Source organism: Notamacropus eugenii, chromosome 4, assembly GCF_028372415.1.
Source record: "Notamacropus eugenii isolate mMacEug1 chromosome 4, mMacEug1.pri_v2, whole genome shotgun sequence".
NCBI lineage: Eukaryota > Metazoa > Chordata > Mammalia > Diprotodontia > Macropodidae > Notamacropus > Notamacropus eugenii.
Window position 1 is genome coordinate 77,971,233 of NC_092875.1, and position 18,969 is coordinate 77,990,201.

The following is an 18,969-nucleotide window of genomic DNA, read 5'->3' on the forward strand; positions in this document are numbered from 1 at the left end:
GTGTGCCTCTAGTTTGGGGAAATGTTTTATATACAAATATTCTTATATTACCTTAGTAAATACCTCTTCCTAACAGTTCATTAAAGCTGGCTGATTAATGTATATCAACTGATAATTATAACATTAGAAGCTATAACATTAGAAAACCTCCCCTAACCCTTAGAACTTCAAAGAGAGATATAATAGCTGCTCTTTGGGGATCCCACCTGCAAGTGGAAATCAAAGGCAGGATAGTGTCTCCAGAACACATACTATGAGCATATAATTTTTAAAAAATCATTTTTACTGACACAATTTGTTATTGACATCACCATAATTCTCCTATCATTCTTCCCCCTCCTCCCAGACAGCCATCCCATATAACAAATACTATTTTTAAATGCCAAAATAAGAAATGGAGGGGAAAAAAGTCAACATTACTGATCAATACATTGAAAAAAATCTGAAAATATGTGCAGTGTACCATGCTTGGGCACCTCCCACCTCTGCCAGGGGTAACATAATTATCTTTTTATATTTCTTCTTTGGAAACATGTTTGTTTTTTGTAATTTTGCAACATTCACTTCTCATATTTTGTTTGTATCGTTCTTTCAATTTCCTTTGTTGTGGTTGATGTGTCCCATTCCTCAACACCATTATTGATGTCCCAGGGAACAAAACCCAGAATTAGAAAGAAATTTAAGTTGTCTAGCTGAGGAGAAAGACCAAAAAACGGGAGGCCCATTTCTCCCAGGGTCTCAAAGTTACACATAATATAGGGTTCAAACAAAGGGAAAGGGACACAGTAGCAGATTGGCCAGCAGAGAAGCAGTTTCTAGGTAAGATAGGTGGATTTTTTGAAATGTATATTTACATCAGTCTTCAGATCTAAAAAGTTGCTAGTCAGCATAACCAAAGTTCTAAATTAAGTATCAAATAAATCTGACTTCTAAGCAATAGGACTGGTTTCTTAGGTAGGCAGGGTGAGGTTCAAATAATGCAATAAAATTTTCCCACACAGTCACTGTGTATATTGTTTACTTGGTTCTGCTTACTTCACTCTGCATCAGTTCATGTAGAACTTTCCATGTTTCTCTGTATTCATCACACACATAATTTCTTGTAGCACAGTAATGTGATATCTGTGATATCATGATATCTGTGTACCACAATTGTTTAGCCTTTCCCCCAACTGATGGACTATTTTGCTAGCACAAAAAAATCTTGCTATAAAAATTTCAGTGTCTTTGGTTACTTTTTTTTTTTATCAATGTCCTCCCTGGGGGTATAAGCCTAGTAGTGGACTCAATGGGTCAAAAGGAATAGACGTTTCAGTCACTTTACTTGTATAATTCCAAATTGCTTTCTAAAATGGTTATACTGATTCACAACTGCCCTATATAATTTGTACGTATATAAATGTTCATTGATATTGTAATAGTCATAGTGTGTTGGAGTGGAAAGAGGAATAGCTTTGAAGTCTGAAGACTTCATTGCCTTCACTCAAGTTGAGGAGACAACACATCTGAAAGATAGATGCTGCAAATCAGAAAGAAGGGCCCCTGATCGTCAGAGCAGCAGCAGCAACAAACACTTATATAGTGCTTACCGTGTGCCAAGCACTGTGCTGAGTGCTTTATAATTCTTATCTCATTTGATCCTGATAGCTGCTCTGGGAGGTAGGTGCTATTACTATCCCCATTTTACAAATGAGGAAGCTGAGGCAAACAGAGGTTAAGTGATTTGCCCAATGTCACATACCTAGTAAGTATCTGAAGCCTGATTTGAATTCAGGTCTTCTTGACTCCAATGGCTCACTCTCTCCACTAAACCAAAGCAAATGGCAAAACAGAGGCATTTTCTTTCATGTAATTTCCATTCCTGATGTTGAACCATTTGTCAATGCCAAGAACTTTGGTGGTGAGAACTTCCTTTTTCACCTCAATAGGTATGGAGGCTAAGTGAGTGAGAGGCTGCAGGTTTGCATCTCCACCAGGGTCAATTCCCTGGATAATTGCTTTGAGGACCTGAGCTGGAAGGGACGAGTGGTCTGGGGTGTGCCGCTATTCCCAGGGCTCTTGGGCTCAGGATTCTGGGCTATCTCCTTTTGTGTGTGAGGGGAAGTGATGGTCAAGATGGCACCAGTAATGTGAGTTGCCTGTCACATACTGCCCTTTGTCTTTCCCTTGGAGGGCCTTGCTTGCTTTAGTTCAGCTGGCATACCTGTCCTGTGGGAGATAGTTGCTCAGAATGACCCTTTCTCTACTTTCTCTGTCTCCTCTTCAACAGGATGGTGTCTTAGATCTCTTTTCATGGAGTCTTCTATCCTGAGGTCTGAGTTCTCTCCCCAACATCTCTCCATGCTCTCCCCAACCCAACCAAATTTGTCTTCAAAAGTTGCCTTGATGGTACCTTTTATGTTACTTTTCCTAAGCACCATAATTGCAAGTTACAGTTCTGAATCATCTTCTGTTTGAAGACTGCCATGACAGAGAACGCACTACCTTTCAAAGGTAATCCATTCTATTTTAGGGAAACTTTAATTGTAAGAAATTTATTCCTTACATTCAGCTAAAATTTGCTTCTGTAACTTCTACCCACTGGTTCTAGTCTGGACCAGGGAAAATCAACCTAATCCCTCTTTTAGAAGATAGCCTTTCACATCCTTAATAAAAAGAATATTAATGCCAGTGAGGTAGCCCACTTCCCATTAAATGCTAGTGAAGTCCCACGTTCCACACACAATGCCCCAGAATCATAACTTTATCCTGAAGTTTGGACTCTCCTAAAAAGGGAAATTAATTTGGCTGTTTCACAGAAAATACTCTGGCATTCTGGAAATATCCATTTTCATCATACCCTGAATGCACTGTACATACATAAGGCAACCTTAGCATCATCTCAGTTCTCTCAGGGAAGCAGAGTGAGACCTGCAGAACAGGCCTTGAGTAAATGGGTGAATGAATCTCCTTCCTCTTTGGTCTTCCAGCAGGGAATTAAATTCCTCAGAACCACAAACCAGCCACACCTTCATTGCTTATAATCCTGTTCCTGGTGCCCAGAGAAACAACCAGTCCTACTGCAAGTCTTAAACCTTGTCACTGAAGATTAGCAAACATGTCATTCACAGTGCTTGTATTCAACTCAACAAACATTTATTAAATACTGTCTGACTGTAAGAGAAGGCAGCTAGGTCGAGAAGTGGATAGTGCACGTCCCAGCCTCAGACACTTATTAGCTGTATAACCCTGTCCAAGTCACTTAACTCTATCTGCCTCAGTTCCTCAGTTGTAAAATAAACTGGAAAAGGAAATGGTAAATCACTCCAGTATCTCTGCCAAGGAAACCCCAAATGGGGTTACAAAGAGTTGGATACAAAAATTTGGACATGACTAAACAGTAATAATAATTGTAAGGGACTTTGCTGAGACTAAAGATAGGAAGAAAAAACCCAAACTAGACCCTGTCCTCAAGAAACTGACATCCTATTAGAGGCAGGTACACAAATAAATAAATAAATATAAAACAATAGAAATTGTACTTGGATGCCGACTCTCCAAACTCCGGTTTTACATGAGCCAGCTCAGTTTGGGGAGGGGCGGCTACCCTTCAAATCATTCTCTCTTTGGTTCTCTATGCCACTCCAAATCTACCCTGGAAAATTTTTCAGATGTATATTTGGGACTCATATTAGGGACTCCAGAGATTTGGGTAAAAAGGTCCCCCCAGAGTCCTGTCCACACACCTAATTAAACAATGCATACAAGAGGAAAAGAATCCTTATACACTACTAATGTGCTCTATAGTTTTCTATGAAGTGGCAGAGCAACACAAGGCAACCCTGTTGTGAGATTGTTCCTGGCTGTTGCCCAAAGAAGACATTCCATTTCCTGGTTCTATTCATGTCTGTGAGTCTGTCCACCATACCTGGAACTCTCTCTCCTCCCTTTGACTACTCAACTCCCTGAATTTCTTTGTGGCTATTGAGTTTCTGTCATGTCTAACTCTTTATGACCCCACCGGGGTTTTCTTGACAGAGATACTGGAATGGTTTGCCATTTCCTTCTCCAGTTCATTTTACAGATGAGGAAACTGAGGCAAACAGGGTTAAGTGATTTGCCAGGGTCACACAGCTAATAAGTGTCTGAGGCTGGATTTGAACTCAGGTCTTCCTGACTCTAGTGTGCCACCTAACTACATAGGGAGATACACTGAAAAGTCCCAAACAAAAAAAGTTTAGCACCTTGTAAACCCATCAAATTGACAAGAAGTTTCTTCAATGAACTAATTTTTGTCTTGTAATGTCATCGCCCTGCTTCTATTGGGCTTGATTCTTGCTGGTCTTGTGAAGTGCACAGGTCTTACTGGTCATGTAGGCTTTTTCTTCCATCACTGCCTGATATAATCTCTAATGAGATTCGTTCCCTGCTGGTCTAACATATCTGTATCTGTATGGAGTGCTCAAGAAAGACTAGCACCTTTCCAGGGTGCTACTCATCTACCTTTAGTGTCCACCTGCCACCTAACTCTCACTTCTGACTCCCAGAAGTTGTAGTATACACAGTGTCTACACCCTGTAAAACCATCTTGACTGAAGGATTAAACTAGGTTGAGGGTAACTGATAGGCCTCAAACCCATCAGTGAGTTAAGGGAATGTCTACCCCAAGCATGAGAAGCTCTCCCCTGGCAGAATGGGCAGATGAGAACAATTTGTTCCAAGGACAGTGAAGGTGGCTCAAGCAGGTGCTGTGCAGTGCTTAGAACTTGGTCAGACCCTGGAGATGCCATGGTTATCCTCTACTGCATCGTGGGCCATCACCAATCATCCTGACTTTTGTCCTGCCACTGAACTTTGATGTCTCTGAGGCTGATAACTTTGTGCAGCTCAGCCTCACTTCAATCCACGAGCAAGTCAAGACATCATCCCCCCCTCCACCTGCCCACCCATGTCACTGTTCCTCTTAGAAAATGAACAAACATCAACGTATCTGTTGCTTAGCATTGCTTAGTTGGTATTGCGGTGACTGTTGGCTATTGTCAGACTGCTTCCATCGAAAATGAAGTTGAGGAGTTTCCTTGTGCTTTCAATTTCTGACTTAATCCAGAGTTCCAACTTGAGGACTGGGGTGGGGGGTTCACTTTACTCATTGGAAAGATGGGCTTTGCCATGCCCTTTCAGTTTAGACTTTCTCTAGCTCTTTCAAAGAGTAGGAGGCCTTAGCACACATATCCATAAGCTTATGGTGAAAAATTCTTTCCTAGCTTCTTTTGAAGTACGGTCTCTCCATTTCTTTCACAGTTTTTGCCGGAAGAGGCCAACCCTCCAGAAGGAGATCCTTTGCCCCAAGGTCAATCTCTCTGGGACCCAGAGCAGTTCCAATACCAGTTTTAGGCTGAATTAGATTTTTTAAATCTACATTTCTAGGTCTTGGCCCTGTACAAGAGATAATTCTTTAGCTTACAGCTAGCTCTGTAGCTCCCTATTTAAATTCCCAGAGAGGTAGGCAGTATGATATATAGTGGATAGAGGTCCATCCCTGCATCCTTGAGTTTAAGCTGACCTATGATGACTATGTGACCTAATAATAATATTTATATGGTGCTACAAGTTCTGCAAATATTATCTCAGTTGATCCTGGGAGGTAAGTGCTATTATTATTCTAATTTTAAAGACAAGGAATCTGAGATAGACAGAAATTAAGGGACTAGTCCAGGATCATACAGCTAGGAAGTGTCTGAGGCTGTACTCCTTCCTTTTTAGCACCTTCCCTCTAAGATTACCCTCAATTTAGCCTGTTTCCATCTTGTTTGTATGTAGTTGTTTGCCTGTTGTATCTCTCGTTAGACTCTGAGCTCCTTGACAGTAGGGACTGGCTTTTGCCTCTTTGTATCCCCAGTGGTTAGCACAGTGCCTAATAACTGCTGAACTGACCGACTGACCATCGTTCAGTGCTCTTGATACCTCTTTGAGGTGATGAATTGTGGAGAAGAGGCTTATATACTTCAGTAGAGAGATCTACCTTTCCTGGAAGTTCTCTAGAGCAATGATGTCATAGGTGTGGTCCCTATCCTAAATCACACCCTGGCATCCCTCTCAAACGAAGGAAGCTACTCTTCTAGCCGCGGGTCTTGGGCTCTGGTATTCTGAGTCTCTTAACTCTCTAACCCTTTTCTCTCAGATGTAAAGGAGTGGGAGGGGGAAAGGTACACACAGGCTAGACCACGCAGACCTGCTCTTCCCTAGCCAGGCCAAAGCCACAGCCCTGCCTTTATTATGTATATATGGGCAGCAAGGCCTTTTCTGGATGAGCCCAGCCTTACACTAGAAATGTTCCAGAGTTCTGGTTTTTCACACATGCTAAGTTAATAACCACCAAACGTATATAGGAAGGGAGGAGAAGAAAGAGACAGAAGGAAGAAAGAGGCAGAGAAGGAGAGAGAGAGGAGGGAAAATGAGGGAGGGAAAGAGACAAAGAGAGGGAAAGAGGAAGAAGAGAAGAGCAGAGATGGAGAGAGGAGGGGAAAGGAGAGGGAGAGAGAGAAAGGGAGGGAGTTACAGAGGAGGAGGAAAGAGGAAAGGAGGGGAGAAAGACAGAGAGGGAGAAAGGGAGACAGAGGAGGAAGAGAGAGGGAAAAGAAGGGAGGGAGGGAGGGAGGGGGAGAAAGAGAGAGAGAAAGATAGGGAGGGAGGGAAGGAGGAAGAGAGAGAGAGAGAGAGAGAGAGAGAGAGAGAGAGAGAGAGAGATAGGGAGGGAGAGAGAGAGAGATCTCCAGACGTGGGCAGGATTGATTTCCGATGAGATCCAAAAAGGCAGGGGAGATGTGACAGTGTGGGAAACACAGGCAGCAGCTGCTCCAAATGGCAGACTACAAAGCTGAAGGTTCTCACAGCTGAGGGGGTGCGACTGCGGGAAGGGAGACAGGGGCTGCTGGCGACAGCTGAGAGAAAGGAGCTGCTGTCACAGCACTGAAATGAATATTCTGCCTGCCCGATGTTCAGGCTTCTATGACACAGTGATGCTCCACTGACACTTCCAGAGAGCTCGCAGCACTTGGCCAACCCACTCAGAGCAGCCACCACATTCCGTTTGACTTTGCACCAAATGATCTTGAACTTCTTTTTTCCAGCTGTCTCCATTTCTGTCTACAAAGCCTGGGTCTCGCTGTTCATTCTAAGAAGCCTGACAGCATGGTAAAGTGGGGAACATGCTGGCCTTGCTGTCAGAGGTAAAAGGAGAGGGTTGGACCAGCAGATTTCTGGGACTGCTTCCAGCTCTAAATTTTGTCCCAGCTTTGAAACCCAGATCTGTGATTTGCTACCCATGGGGCTTTGAACAACACTAAGGCCCATCCCTGAGTCTCAGTTTGGGTGCTGGACTCGGAAGTCAGAAAGACCTAGGTTTGAACCCCACTTCTGAACCCCACCTCCACCCCATTGTGTGACTCCAGACAAGTCACTTAAACCTCTCGAAATCTCCGCATTCTCATCTATAAAATGGGGAGCGTAACACCTGGAGTGATTCCTCACAGGGCTGTACTGAGGATCAAATGAGGTCACTCTCATGTTACAAGCCTTAAAGCACCATTTAAATAATAATAGCAAAGTGGTTCTAACAACCTTTGCACAACCTCCTTGTCCTGTCATTATAATAAAAGTTCTTTGTAAATTGGAGGGACAATCATGTCCTAGGGAAAGAAACCTCAGTATCTGGGCTAAGATCCAAGCCATGCTGCTTACTATTTGGGTAATCTTGAGAGTAACCCCGTCTAAAGACCACCTCCAATCCCCAAGAGATTGTTATAGATTTGGCGGAGGAAATCACAGTACAAAGACAAGGAGCTAGAAAAGTGAAAGTGTGCACAGGAGAGCCCCCCTGTGACAGGTAGAGAGAGCTGCATCACAAGACGGACTATAGAGGTAACATGCAATGGGAGGAGGGGTCTTCTGAAAGACAGAAATCAGTCTCATTCGCTTTCACTGAATGAAGCTACTTGTTTGGTCCAGTTTGCTCAGGGCCCCTTCAGTTGGCTCCAGTTTACTCAGACTTGCTCTTGCCTTCCCACCTCCATGCCTCTTGAACAGGGAGATTACTGTTCCTGGGGAAATGAGCCCATCCCATGTTTCCTACTGGACTGGGATGGGGGTGGGGGGAGGAAAGCCCATCATGTGGCCTTGTTAGAAGAAACATGGTAGTTTTCCTCTTTCCTACTTTGTTATGGTCCCAAAGTCTCAGCTAAGTCCCTTTCTGTGCTACAGGAACCAGAAGTCCAGGGTTCTATGGATCCACTCACATAGTCTATTCAATCTCCATGCCCTTTGGTTAGGGTCTTTAGCCAGTGTTACATGTATCCCTTCTATTCTCTGAGCTTCCGTTCCCCAATTTCAAAACAAGTAGGTTGCACTACATCTCTAAGTTTTCTTTCAGCCCAATGAATTCTATGATCTTGTGACTGGTCCCGCATCTCTCTGCAGCAGAGCAGAGGGATAAAAGTATGAAGGCAGAAGGCAGGAAACCAGATGTATGAAGGAGGAGAACCTCCCAGCATGACTCATCTTCCCTGTTACCACCTTCAGACAAAGACTCCGATTTGGTTTGGAGATGTTCCAGGAGATGCAGGCATTGACATGAAAATAGTCCTGTTCGATCTTTTAGAAAATGAATTCTATTTCCATGAATTTACCCAGCAACCCACTCATTGGCCCCAGGAATTGGCAAGGCCATAATCTTCTCCCTGGGCAGCCTCTCCAACTCTCTGCCAATCTATAGGACCTCCCCCTTCCTTTTAAAGTTGGAAGTAAAATCACACTTGTTGCTGTGAGGAACTGAAAAGTCAGAAGCACAGGTAGGAGAGAGGCAGTCCAGGCTAGCCTTCTAGCTTCTCTTCTAGGCTCAATCAACAAGCATTTATTAACGGCTTATTAGAAGGTAGGGGACACCATAGTGCACAGAGCACCAGTCCTGGAGTCAGGAGGACCTGAGTTCAAATCCAGCCTCAGACACTTATTAGCAGTGTGACCCTGGGCAAGTCACTTAATCTTGTTTGCCTCAGTTTTCTCATCTGTAAAATGAACTGGAGAAGGAAATGGCAAACCCCTCTAGTATCTCTGTCAAAAAAAATCCAAGTGGGGTCACAAAGAGTTAGACATGACTAATTGAGGGAACAACAGTAACGTGTCAACCAGTGTGTTAACAAACGTGTTAACAATGTGTTAAACACTGAGGACATAAAGAAAAGTTAAAAATAGTCCTTGTTCTCAAGGAGCTCACATTCTATTTTTTTCCACTTAATAGTACTTTATTTTTCCCAATTACATGTAAAGATAGTTTTTAACATCCATTTTTGTAAGATTTTGAGTTCCAAATTTTTTCTCCCTCCCTTCACTCTCCCTTCCCCAACATGACAAACCAACTGATATAGGCTATATGTGAAGGATCTTATTAGATATATTTCCACATTAGTCATGTTGTGAAGGAAGAATCAGAACAAAAGCAAAAAACCACGAGAAAGAAAAAATAAAATAGTCTGCTTCTATATGCATTCAGCCTCCATAGTTCTTTCTCTGGATGTGGAGAGCATTTTCAGTCATGAGTCTTTTAAAATTGTCTTAGGTCATTGTGAGAAGAGCTAAGTTTATCAAAGTTTGCCATCATACAGTGTTGCTGTTATTGGGTACAGTGTTCTCTTGGTTCTTCTCACTTTACTTGGAATCAGTTTCATGTAAGTCTATCCAGGTTTTTCTGAAATCCACCTACTCGTCATTTCTTATGGAACAATAGTACTCCATTACATTCATATACCACAATTTATTCAGCCATTCCCCAGCTGATGGGCATCCCCTCAATTTCCAATTTTTTGCCACCACAAAAAGATCTGCTATAAACATTTTTGCACATGTGGGCCCTTTTACCATTTTTATGATCTCTTTGGGATACAGACCTAGTAGTGCTATTTCTGCATCAAAAGGGATGCACAGTTTTATTGATCTTTGGGCACAGTTTCAAGTTGTTCTCTAGAATGGATGAATCAGTTCACAAGTCCACCAACAATGATTTAACGTTCCAATTTTCCCACATCTCCTCCAACATCTATAATTTTCCTTTTTTTTTTGTCATATTAGCCAATCTGATAGGTGTGAGGTGATACCTCAGAGTTTTTAAATTCATATTTCTCTAATCAACAATGATTTAGAGCATTTTTTTATATGACTATAGACAGTTTTAACTTCTTTATCCGAAAACTTCCTGTTCCTAAGATAGCTCACATTCTAATGGGGGATTTATGAATAAATGTAATTTATTTATGATGTGTAAATCAATAGGTAGATACAACATGTATACAGAGTAGATGATAAGTAACTTTGGGTGGGAAGACTAGTGACCCAAGGGACCAGGAAAATCTCTTGCAAAAGCTGATGTTTGAGCTGAGTCTTAAAGGAAACTAGAGATTTTGAGAGACAGCACTTTAGGAGGTAGAACATTCCAGCCCTAGGGGGAGCCAGCACAAATTCGTGGAGATGGCTGATGGAGTATCATGCGGGAGGAATCAGCCACAATGGGCAGACTGTAGAATGGGTCAAAGAGAATGATAGGTTGGTTGCTTGTTGTTCTTCATTCTCAGCTCTGGTCTTTTCATCAAGAATGCTTGAAAGTCCTCTATTTCATTGAAAGACTATTTTTTTCCCCTGAAGTATTACACTCAGTTTTGCTGGGTAGGTGATTCTTGGTTTTAGTCCTAGTTCCTTTGACTTCTGGAATATAATATTCCACGCCCTTCGATCCCTTAACGTAGAAGCTGCTAGGTCTTGTGTTATCCTGATTGTATTTCCACTTGAATTGTTTCTTTCTAGCTGCTTGCAATATTTTCTCCTTGACCTGAAACTCTGGAATTTGAATGTTCCTAGGAGTTTCTTTTTTTGGATCTCTTTCAGGAGGTGATGGGTGGATTCTTTCAATATTTATTTTGCCCCCTGGTTCTAGAATATAAGGGCAGTTTTCCTTGATAATTTCATGAAAGATGATGTCTAGGCTCTTTTTTTGATCATGGCTTTCAGGTAGTCCCATAATTTTTAAATTGTCTCTCCTGGATCTATTTTCCAGGTCAGTTGTTTTTCCAATGAGATATTTCACATTATCTTCCATTTTTCATTCTTTTGGTTTTGTTCTGTGATTTCTTGGTTTCTCATAAAGTCATTAGCCTCTATTTGCTCCATTCTAATTTTTAAAGAACTATTTTCTTCAGTGAGCTTTTGAACCTCCTTTTCCATTTGGCTAATTCTGCTTTTTAAAGCATTCTTCTCCTCATTGGCTTTTTGAACCTCTTCTGCCAATTGAGTTAGCCTATTTTTAAAGGTGTTATTTTCTTCAGAATTTTTTTGGGTCTCCTTTAGCAAGGTGTTGACCCACTTTTCATGCTTTTCCTGCATCTCTCTCATTTCTCTTCCCAGTTTTTCCTCCACCTCTCTTATTTGATTTTCAAAATCCTTTTTGAGCTCTTCCATGACTTGAGACCATTGAATATTTATTTTGGATGTTTGAGATACAGAAGCCTTGACCTTTATGTCTTTCCCTGATGGTAAGCATTGTTCTTCCTCATCTGAAAGGATGGGAGAAGATATCTGTTCACCAAGAAAGTAACCTTCTATTGTCTTATTTTTTCCCCCTTTTTTGGGCATTTTCCCAACCAGTTACTTCACTTTTGGGTCTTTTGTCAAGAGTAGGGTATACTCTGGAAATCTGTAAGATCTCAGTTCCTCCAGGGTGGCACAATCAAGCGTGGGTCTGGGAGCAGGGAGAGATTTTTGTGCCCAGAATCTTCGCAGAGTTTCCTCTCCACAGCCACGGGGCCTCCAGTTCCACCAAGTCAGTACTGGGGGCTGAGATTCAGATAAGCTGCATGGGCAGGGCCACCATTAAGTGTGAGATAAAGATCAGCTCCCTCAGGGCCTCTACATAGGGCTGAGGTAATAATCAGCTCCTCAGTGCCCCCAGGATTTTTAAGATCCAACAATGGACGAGGGCTGCTGTAGGGGCTGCTGGGGGAAATGCTGCCACCTGCCTGATGTGGCCTCTGCAGCCACTGCCTGGGGCCAGAGCTATGGGAAGGCCCTTCTCCCTTCCCAGCCAGCTGAAGAAACACTGTCACTGACCTTTGGTGCCTGTGGGTTGAGGGATACGCAAACCACTGCTACTGCGACTGGAGATTCCTCCCCTAAGGGCAAGACTGGGCTAGACTCTGCTCCAGTCCAATGCAACAGATGTTCCCCGTGGGCCTTTCAGGTCACCCTGGGCTGCAAATCTCTTCCACTCTTTTGTTCTCCACTTCTGCTGCTCCAAAATTTATTGAGTCCCTCTCTACAGGTATTTTATGGGCTGTGTGGGGAGGGCCAGCATATGTGTGTCTTTCTACTCCACCATCTTGGCTCCACCCCTGTCCTTCATTCTCAAAGAGGACCAAAATGACATCACTAGCTACAGTCAAGTTTCAATGTGGCTGATCAGACCAATATGAGCTTGGAATGCTCTACCACAGGTTGGGCACATAGTCCATGTGAACATTTGGGATGGATACTCTAAATTTGCACATCCTGAGTTTCCTTTGAGGTGTTTCAATTCTGCTTTGCTCATAGAGCACAGCACCTCTTCTGATGTGGGCACATCATGCTAAGCACATTGTTAGTAGAGTTGTGAACTGATCCTGTACCAACTGGGTCCTGTACCAATGTCTCTCATGTCAATACAATCAATTCCAAACTTGTTAAGAGAGACCTTAATAGGGTCCTTGTATTGTTTCTTCTGACCACCATGTGAATGCTTTCCCTGTGTGAGTTCTCCATAAAACAGTCTTTTCAGCAAGCATATGTTTTGCATTCGAACAAAGTGGCCAGCCCATTGGAGTTGTGCTCTCTGAAGTATAGTTTGAATACTTGGCAATTTAGTTCAAGCAAGGATCTCAGTATCTTGCCAGGTGATCTTCAGAATCTTCTTAAGACAATTCAAATGGAAGTGATTCAGTTTCCTGGCATGGCGCTAGTAGACTGTCCATGTTTCACAAGCATATAACAATGAGGTCAGCACAATGGCTCTGTAGACCTTTCAGTTTGGTAGTCAGTCTAATACCTCCTTTCCCAAACTTTTCTTTGGAGCCTCCCAAACACTGAGCTAGCTCTGGCAATGTGTGCATCAACCTCATTATCAATGTGTACCTCCCTGGAAAGTACACTACCAAGGTAAGTGAACTTGTGCACAGCATTCACAACTTCTCCATTTGCTGGTTAGAGTAGGGATGCTTGACTTAAAATTCTGGCTCTGTTAATTAGTATCGATGTCTCCTTGAAAAGTCCCTTCCCTTTCCATATCCATTGCTTCCTTATCCTTAAGATAAGATGTATAAAGACTAGAAATAAAGATTAGATAATCTTTAAGGTCCTTCCCAGTTCAAAAATCATATGATCCTGTGAGAATTCTCATTAACTGCTGCCACTAATTTAGAATCTATAATCACTTAGGCAATGTCTGGACAGAAATTAACATCTGTACTAGCTAGAAAAAAGGAGGATGCCATAATCTGCTAATCATATTTCAGGGAGATCATAAAACTCAATAGAACAAACTGTTTGCAAACAGATGGGAAATAACCATTTACATGTAAATAACTGATAAGTTAATCACACTCTAGTTTTATTCATTCAAGTGCGCCCTCTGCTGGGCAATGCGAGTTTTGCAGAGTTGATCAGGGGAACATTTCTAACACCGATTCAAAGTGCTTTTCTGGTTTGTCTCTGGGGCAGGCTGGCCACCCTCTTCTCACATTGCATCAACTGGACCAGTTGTAGACAATGGATTCTGCTTTGGGAGCCAGGGGCCAGAAGCTTTCCCTGCCCCCACTCCTCCAGTTTGCTACTCCTTGACTGGTCCCATGAGACAATCCAGTTGGCTGCTTGTTGAATGACACATTCAGAAAACCAGAAGTGGATGCCTAGATATTTTTTTAAAAAGGAACCAAACACTGGTTGGGGATGGATGACCAGGTTCCTAAACCCCAAACCACTGATGCTGCTTTGAGGGCAACATAGATCATTAACCAATTATGTGAATGCAGTCTACATTCCAGAAAATCTTTAATAAGAAAGTAGATCCCCAATAAGGAAATCTATTTTGATGTTATTCGGGGGTTCTAACCAACATTAGATGATTTGGAAATCTACACTCCAGCAGAATTAGGCCAGGATAAGGAATAAATAGTGTAACTGATTTTCCACATTCACAGAGAGATGCTACTGACAAGAAATACTGCATTATTTCAACATATTTTTTCTTTATTAAGTCCTGATCTGCAAGGTGTTAATGAGCCTTAATAAAAGGCAAACAGTTTGAAGTGGAAAACAAAACAAAGAAAAAACCACAAGGCACTTTTCTCACAACAGCTCTTTGAGATAAGTAGAACCAGTATGGTCACCCTCATTTCAAAGATGAGGCAACTAAGGTTTGAGACTGGAGACACAGCATTTATTAAGCTCTTCCTATATGCCAGGTTCTGGAAATACACATGTAAGTAAAAGGAAAGACAATTCTATCCACAAGGAGCTTACATTCTAATTGGGGCAGTCAATACCTTAAAGTGGAATGGATGGGAAAAACACCCAACATGAGGGCAAGGTATAAAAGTCTAAGGAGCAAAACCAGCTTAGGAGGAAGCATGGCCAGCATGGACACTTCCTCAGATGGAGGCTGCCTGCAGGAAATCACCAGTCTTAAGAGGAGGCCACAGAGATAGAGGTGCCCCTGGTTTGAGAAGACAACAGGGATGGATGGAGAGATGGAGGAGGTAGTGTCAAAGTTCAGACAGTCAGGAACAGAGTAGAATTAGAAGTGATCAAATGAGTCCTCCTGGGTCACGGAGACAAAGAATATACATAAGGGTAATAAATATTTCACTAATAACTCAGACTGACCTTATGCTTCATTATGCCTTCTATGGAATGAGGGATCTCTGGCATCTTGTTAATAGATTTGGAAAAAAGAAGGCCAGTCACTCGCAGGAACATCACAGGGTAGATTCACCCCAAAGATGAGGGAGGGGCCTATTTCTCCCATGGCATTTCCTTGATTACTTTTCCTCGAATGGAACTGGTGGGCAGTTCTTTTTTCAGCGGCTGGTTTTTCAAGATTTGTCAGAAATAAGTTTTTTACTGCAGAGTTTAATATGCCCACTAAAATCTAATTATAGCCTTTCTGAGCCACAAGGGTATCAGGCAGTCAGTAAACAAACAAGCAGTTATTAAGTACCTATTATGTGACAGGAACTTGGGGTAGCTAGGTGGCCCAGTGAATACATAGAGCACTAGGCTTGGAAAAAGATAAAGGCCTCCTCTTCCTGAGTTCAAATCTGGTTTCAGACATTTCCTAGCTGTGTGACCTTGGGCAAGTCACTTAATCCAGTTTGTCTCAGTTTCCTCATCTATAAAATGAATTGGAGAAGAATAGCATGGCAGGAACTAGGCCTAGACCAACATATTATACCCTATGCTAAGATAAGTCAAAATGATTTAGATATAAAGACTGATACTAGCAAGCCAGGAGAGCAAGGAATAGTTTACCTCTCAGATCTATGGAGGAGGGAAGAATTTATGACCAAACTAGAGATAGAGGACATTATACAATGCAAAATGGATGATTTTGATTACATTAAACTGACAAATTTTTGCACAGGCAAAGCCAATGCAACCAAGATTAGAAGGGAAGCAGAAAGCTGAGAAACAATTTTTACAGTGTCTCTGATGAAGGTTTCATTTCTAAAATATACAGAGAACTGAGTTGAGTTTAAAAGAATACAAGGTGAGGAGGAGCCAAGATGGTGGAGTAGAAAGAAGCACATATGCTTAGCTCTTACCCCACAGCCCATAAAAATACCTGTAAAGAAGAACTCTCAACAAATTCTAGAGCAGCAGAAGCCACAGAACAATGGAGTGGAGGAGATTTCTGTCCCAGAGAGACCTGAAAGACCCATAGGAAAGGTCTGTCATGCACTGGACATGGAGCAGAGCCCAGCCCTGCCTTGGCCACACTGTACCGAGAGGAGCAGATCTGAGCAGTCTTCAGGGACAGAATTTCCAGCGGCAGTGCAGATCCCTCAACCCACAGGTACCAAAGCTCAGTGAGAAGGTCTTTTCAGCTGGCCAAGAGGGGAGAGGGGTATCCCCATAACTCAGGCCCCCTCAGGAGGCAGAAGTAGAGGCAGCAGCAAACAGGGCTCCCAAGGCAGGCAGTAGCCCACATCCATTGCTGAAGGTCTCACCAGAAACCCCCTGAGGGAACTGAACTCGGTGTGGCAGCCCTGCCCCCACCTGAGCAGCTGAACTTAATCTCACACTGAATAGCAGCCCCGCCTCCACCAAAAGCCCCTGAGGCTTGGGAGCAGCTCATTTGAATCTCAGCCCCCAAGTGCTGGCTGGACAGAACTGAAGGCGAGGTGGTTGTGGAGAGGAAACTCAGAAGTCAAGTAACTGGCTGGGAAAATGCCCAAAAAGAGGGGAAAAAAAATAAGACCATAGAAGGTTACTTTCTTGGAGAACAGGTGTCTCCCCCCATCCTTTCAGATGGGGAAGAACTAGGCATACTGTCAGAGGAAGTCAAGGCCTCTGCCTCCAAAGGGAACTTAAATTGGGCTCAGGCAATAGAAGACCTTAAAAAACAAGTTAGCAGCTTACTAAAGAAGAACAGAAGAACCAAAAAAATGCTGAGGAAAATAACAGCTTTAGAAAGAGGCTAACTCAATTGGGAAAAGAGGTCCAAAAAGCCAATGAGGAGAAGGAGGTTTTAAAAAGCAGAATTAGCCAAATGGAGGAGAAGGTTCAAAAGCTCACTGAACAAAATAATTCGTTGAAAGAGAGAATTGAGTTCAGGGAAACGAATGACTTTGAGTTAAACGAAGCAGTTAGTAAACAAAACCAAAAATTTGAAAAAATAGAAGATAAGGTGAAACAACTCATTGAAAAAACAACTGACCTGGAAAATAGATCCAGGAGAAATAATTTAAAAATTATAGGACTACCTGAAAGCCATGATCAAAAAAGAGCCTAGACATTATCTTCCATGAAATTATCAAGAAAAACTGCCCTGATGTTCTAGAATCAGAGGGCAAAATAAATAAAAAGTTATTCCTCAATTGATATGAACAGGAGCTTCTCAGAGGAAGAAATTAAAGCTATCATCATATGAAAAAATGCTCTAAATCACGATTGATTAGAGAAATGCAAGTTAAAACAACTCTGAGGTATCACATCACACCTATCAGATTGGCTAACATGATAAAACAGGAAAATGATAAATGTTGGAGGCAATATGGAAAAATTGGAACATTAATGCAGGTGGAGTTGTAAGCTGATCCAACCATTCTGGAGAGCAATTTGGAACTATACCCAAAGGGCTATAAAACTGTGTATGCCCTTAGACCCAGCAATACCACTTCTAGGTCTGTATCCCAAAGAGATCATACAAATGGGAAAAGGACCCACACCTACAAAAATATTTATAGCAGATCTTTTTGTGGTGGCAAAGAACTGGAAACTGAGAGGATGCTCATCAGTTGGGGAATGGCTGCACAAGTTGTGGTATATGAATGTAATGGAATACTATTGTGCTATAAGAAATGATTAGCAAGTAGACTTCAGAAAAACCTGGAAAGACTTATATGGACTGATGCTGAGTGAAACGCGTAGAACCAGGAGAACATTATACACAGTAACAGTCACATTGTGAGATGACTGACTTTGATAGACTTATCTCTTCTCAGAAATGCAAGGATCTAAGACAGCTCCAAAAGACTCACAATGGAAAATGCTATCCACAGAGACAGAACTTTGGAACCTGAATGTGGATGGAATATTGTTTTATTTTGTTTCTTCTTTCTTGTGGTTCCTCCCCATTAGTTCTAATTCTTCTTTACATCATCATTGATGTGAAAATGTGTTTAATATTAATATATAAGTAGTGCGTATATCAGATTGTACACCATCTTGGGGAAGGAGGAGGAGAAAATTTAAAATTCAAAATCTTATGGAAGTGAATGTTGAAAATGAAAAATAGATAGTTTTTAAAAATAAGCTGGAGAAGGAAATAGCAAATGACTCCAGTATCTTTGTCAAGAAAATCCCCTTGGGGTCACAAAGAGTCAGACAAGACTGAAAAAACTAGACATGTAGGGTACCATGTTAAACACTCCTGATACAAAGAAAGGCAAAACCAAACCAAACTGAACTGAGTACCTGTCTAATGGGGGAGACTATAACAAACAGTTATATAAAAACAAGATAAAGAGATCAGATAAATTGGAAACACACTAACATTGAAGGGATTAGGAACGGCTTCTTGCATAAGGTGAAATTTTTTTCCCTGGGACATGAAGGAAGCCAGAAGGAGACCAGGAGGGGTGAGTATTTCAGATGTGTTGCTCTGGTCTCCTCTGTTTCTTCCTCACTGGAGAAGTATGATGGCAGGTAGATCAGTGTTTGAGAGACGTTGCCCATGACAGTCCCTTCATTGAGGTGTAGCTACATTAGGGGTACACAAGCTTTCCAAAATACGAACTTGGGAGAAATCCATCCTTTCTTGCTCTTTTGAAACCTCCAAAATAGTGTAAAATAGCAGAAGACATGATAGGAAAAGCAATAGATTTGGAGTCAGAGAACCATAGTTCAAATCTAGTCTGGTTATTCACAAGTGACCTTGGGTAAGTAACTTCCATCTGTGGGCTCTACTTTTGTTATTTTCAAAAGGAGTAGACCGGGCTGGATAATCTCAGCCAGCTGCAAAATTCTCTGATTTTTTTTTTAAGTTAACATTTATATAGCACATACACTATAGTGCCAGGCTTTATGCTAAGTGCTTTGCCATTATTATCTCATTTGATCCTAGGAATTAGGGTTGTACCCAGGATCTTAAGAATAGCTCCTGCCTTCTCAATGTATCTTTGTTTCCTTGGGTTTCCA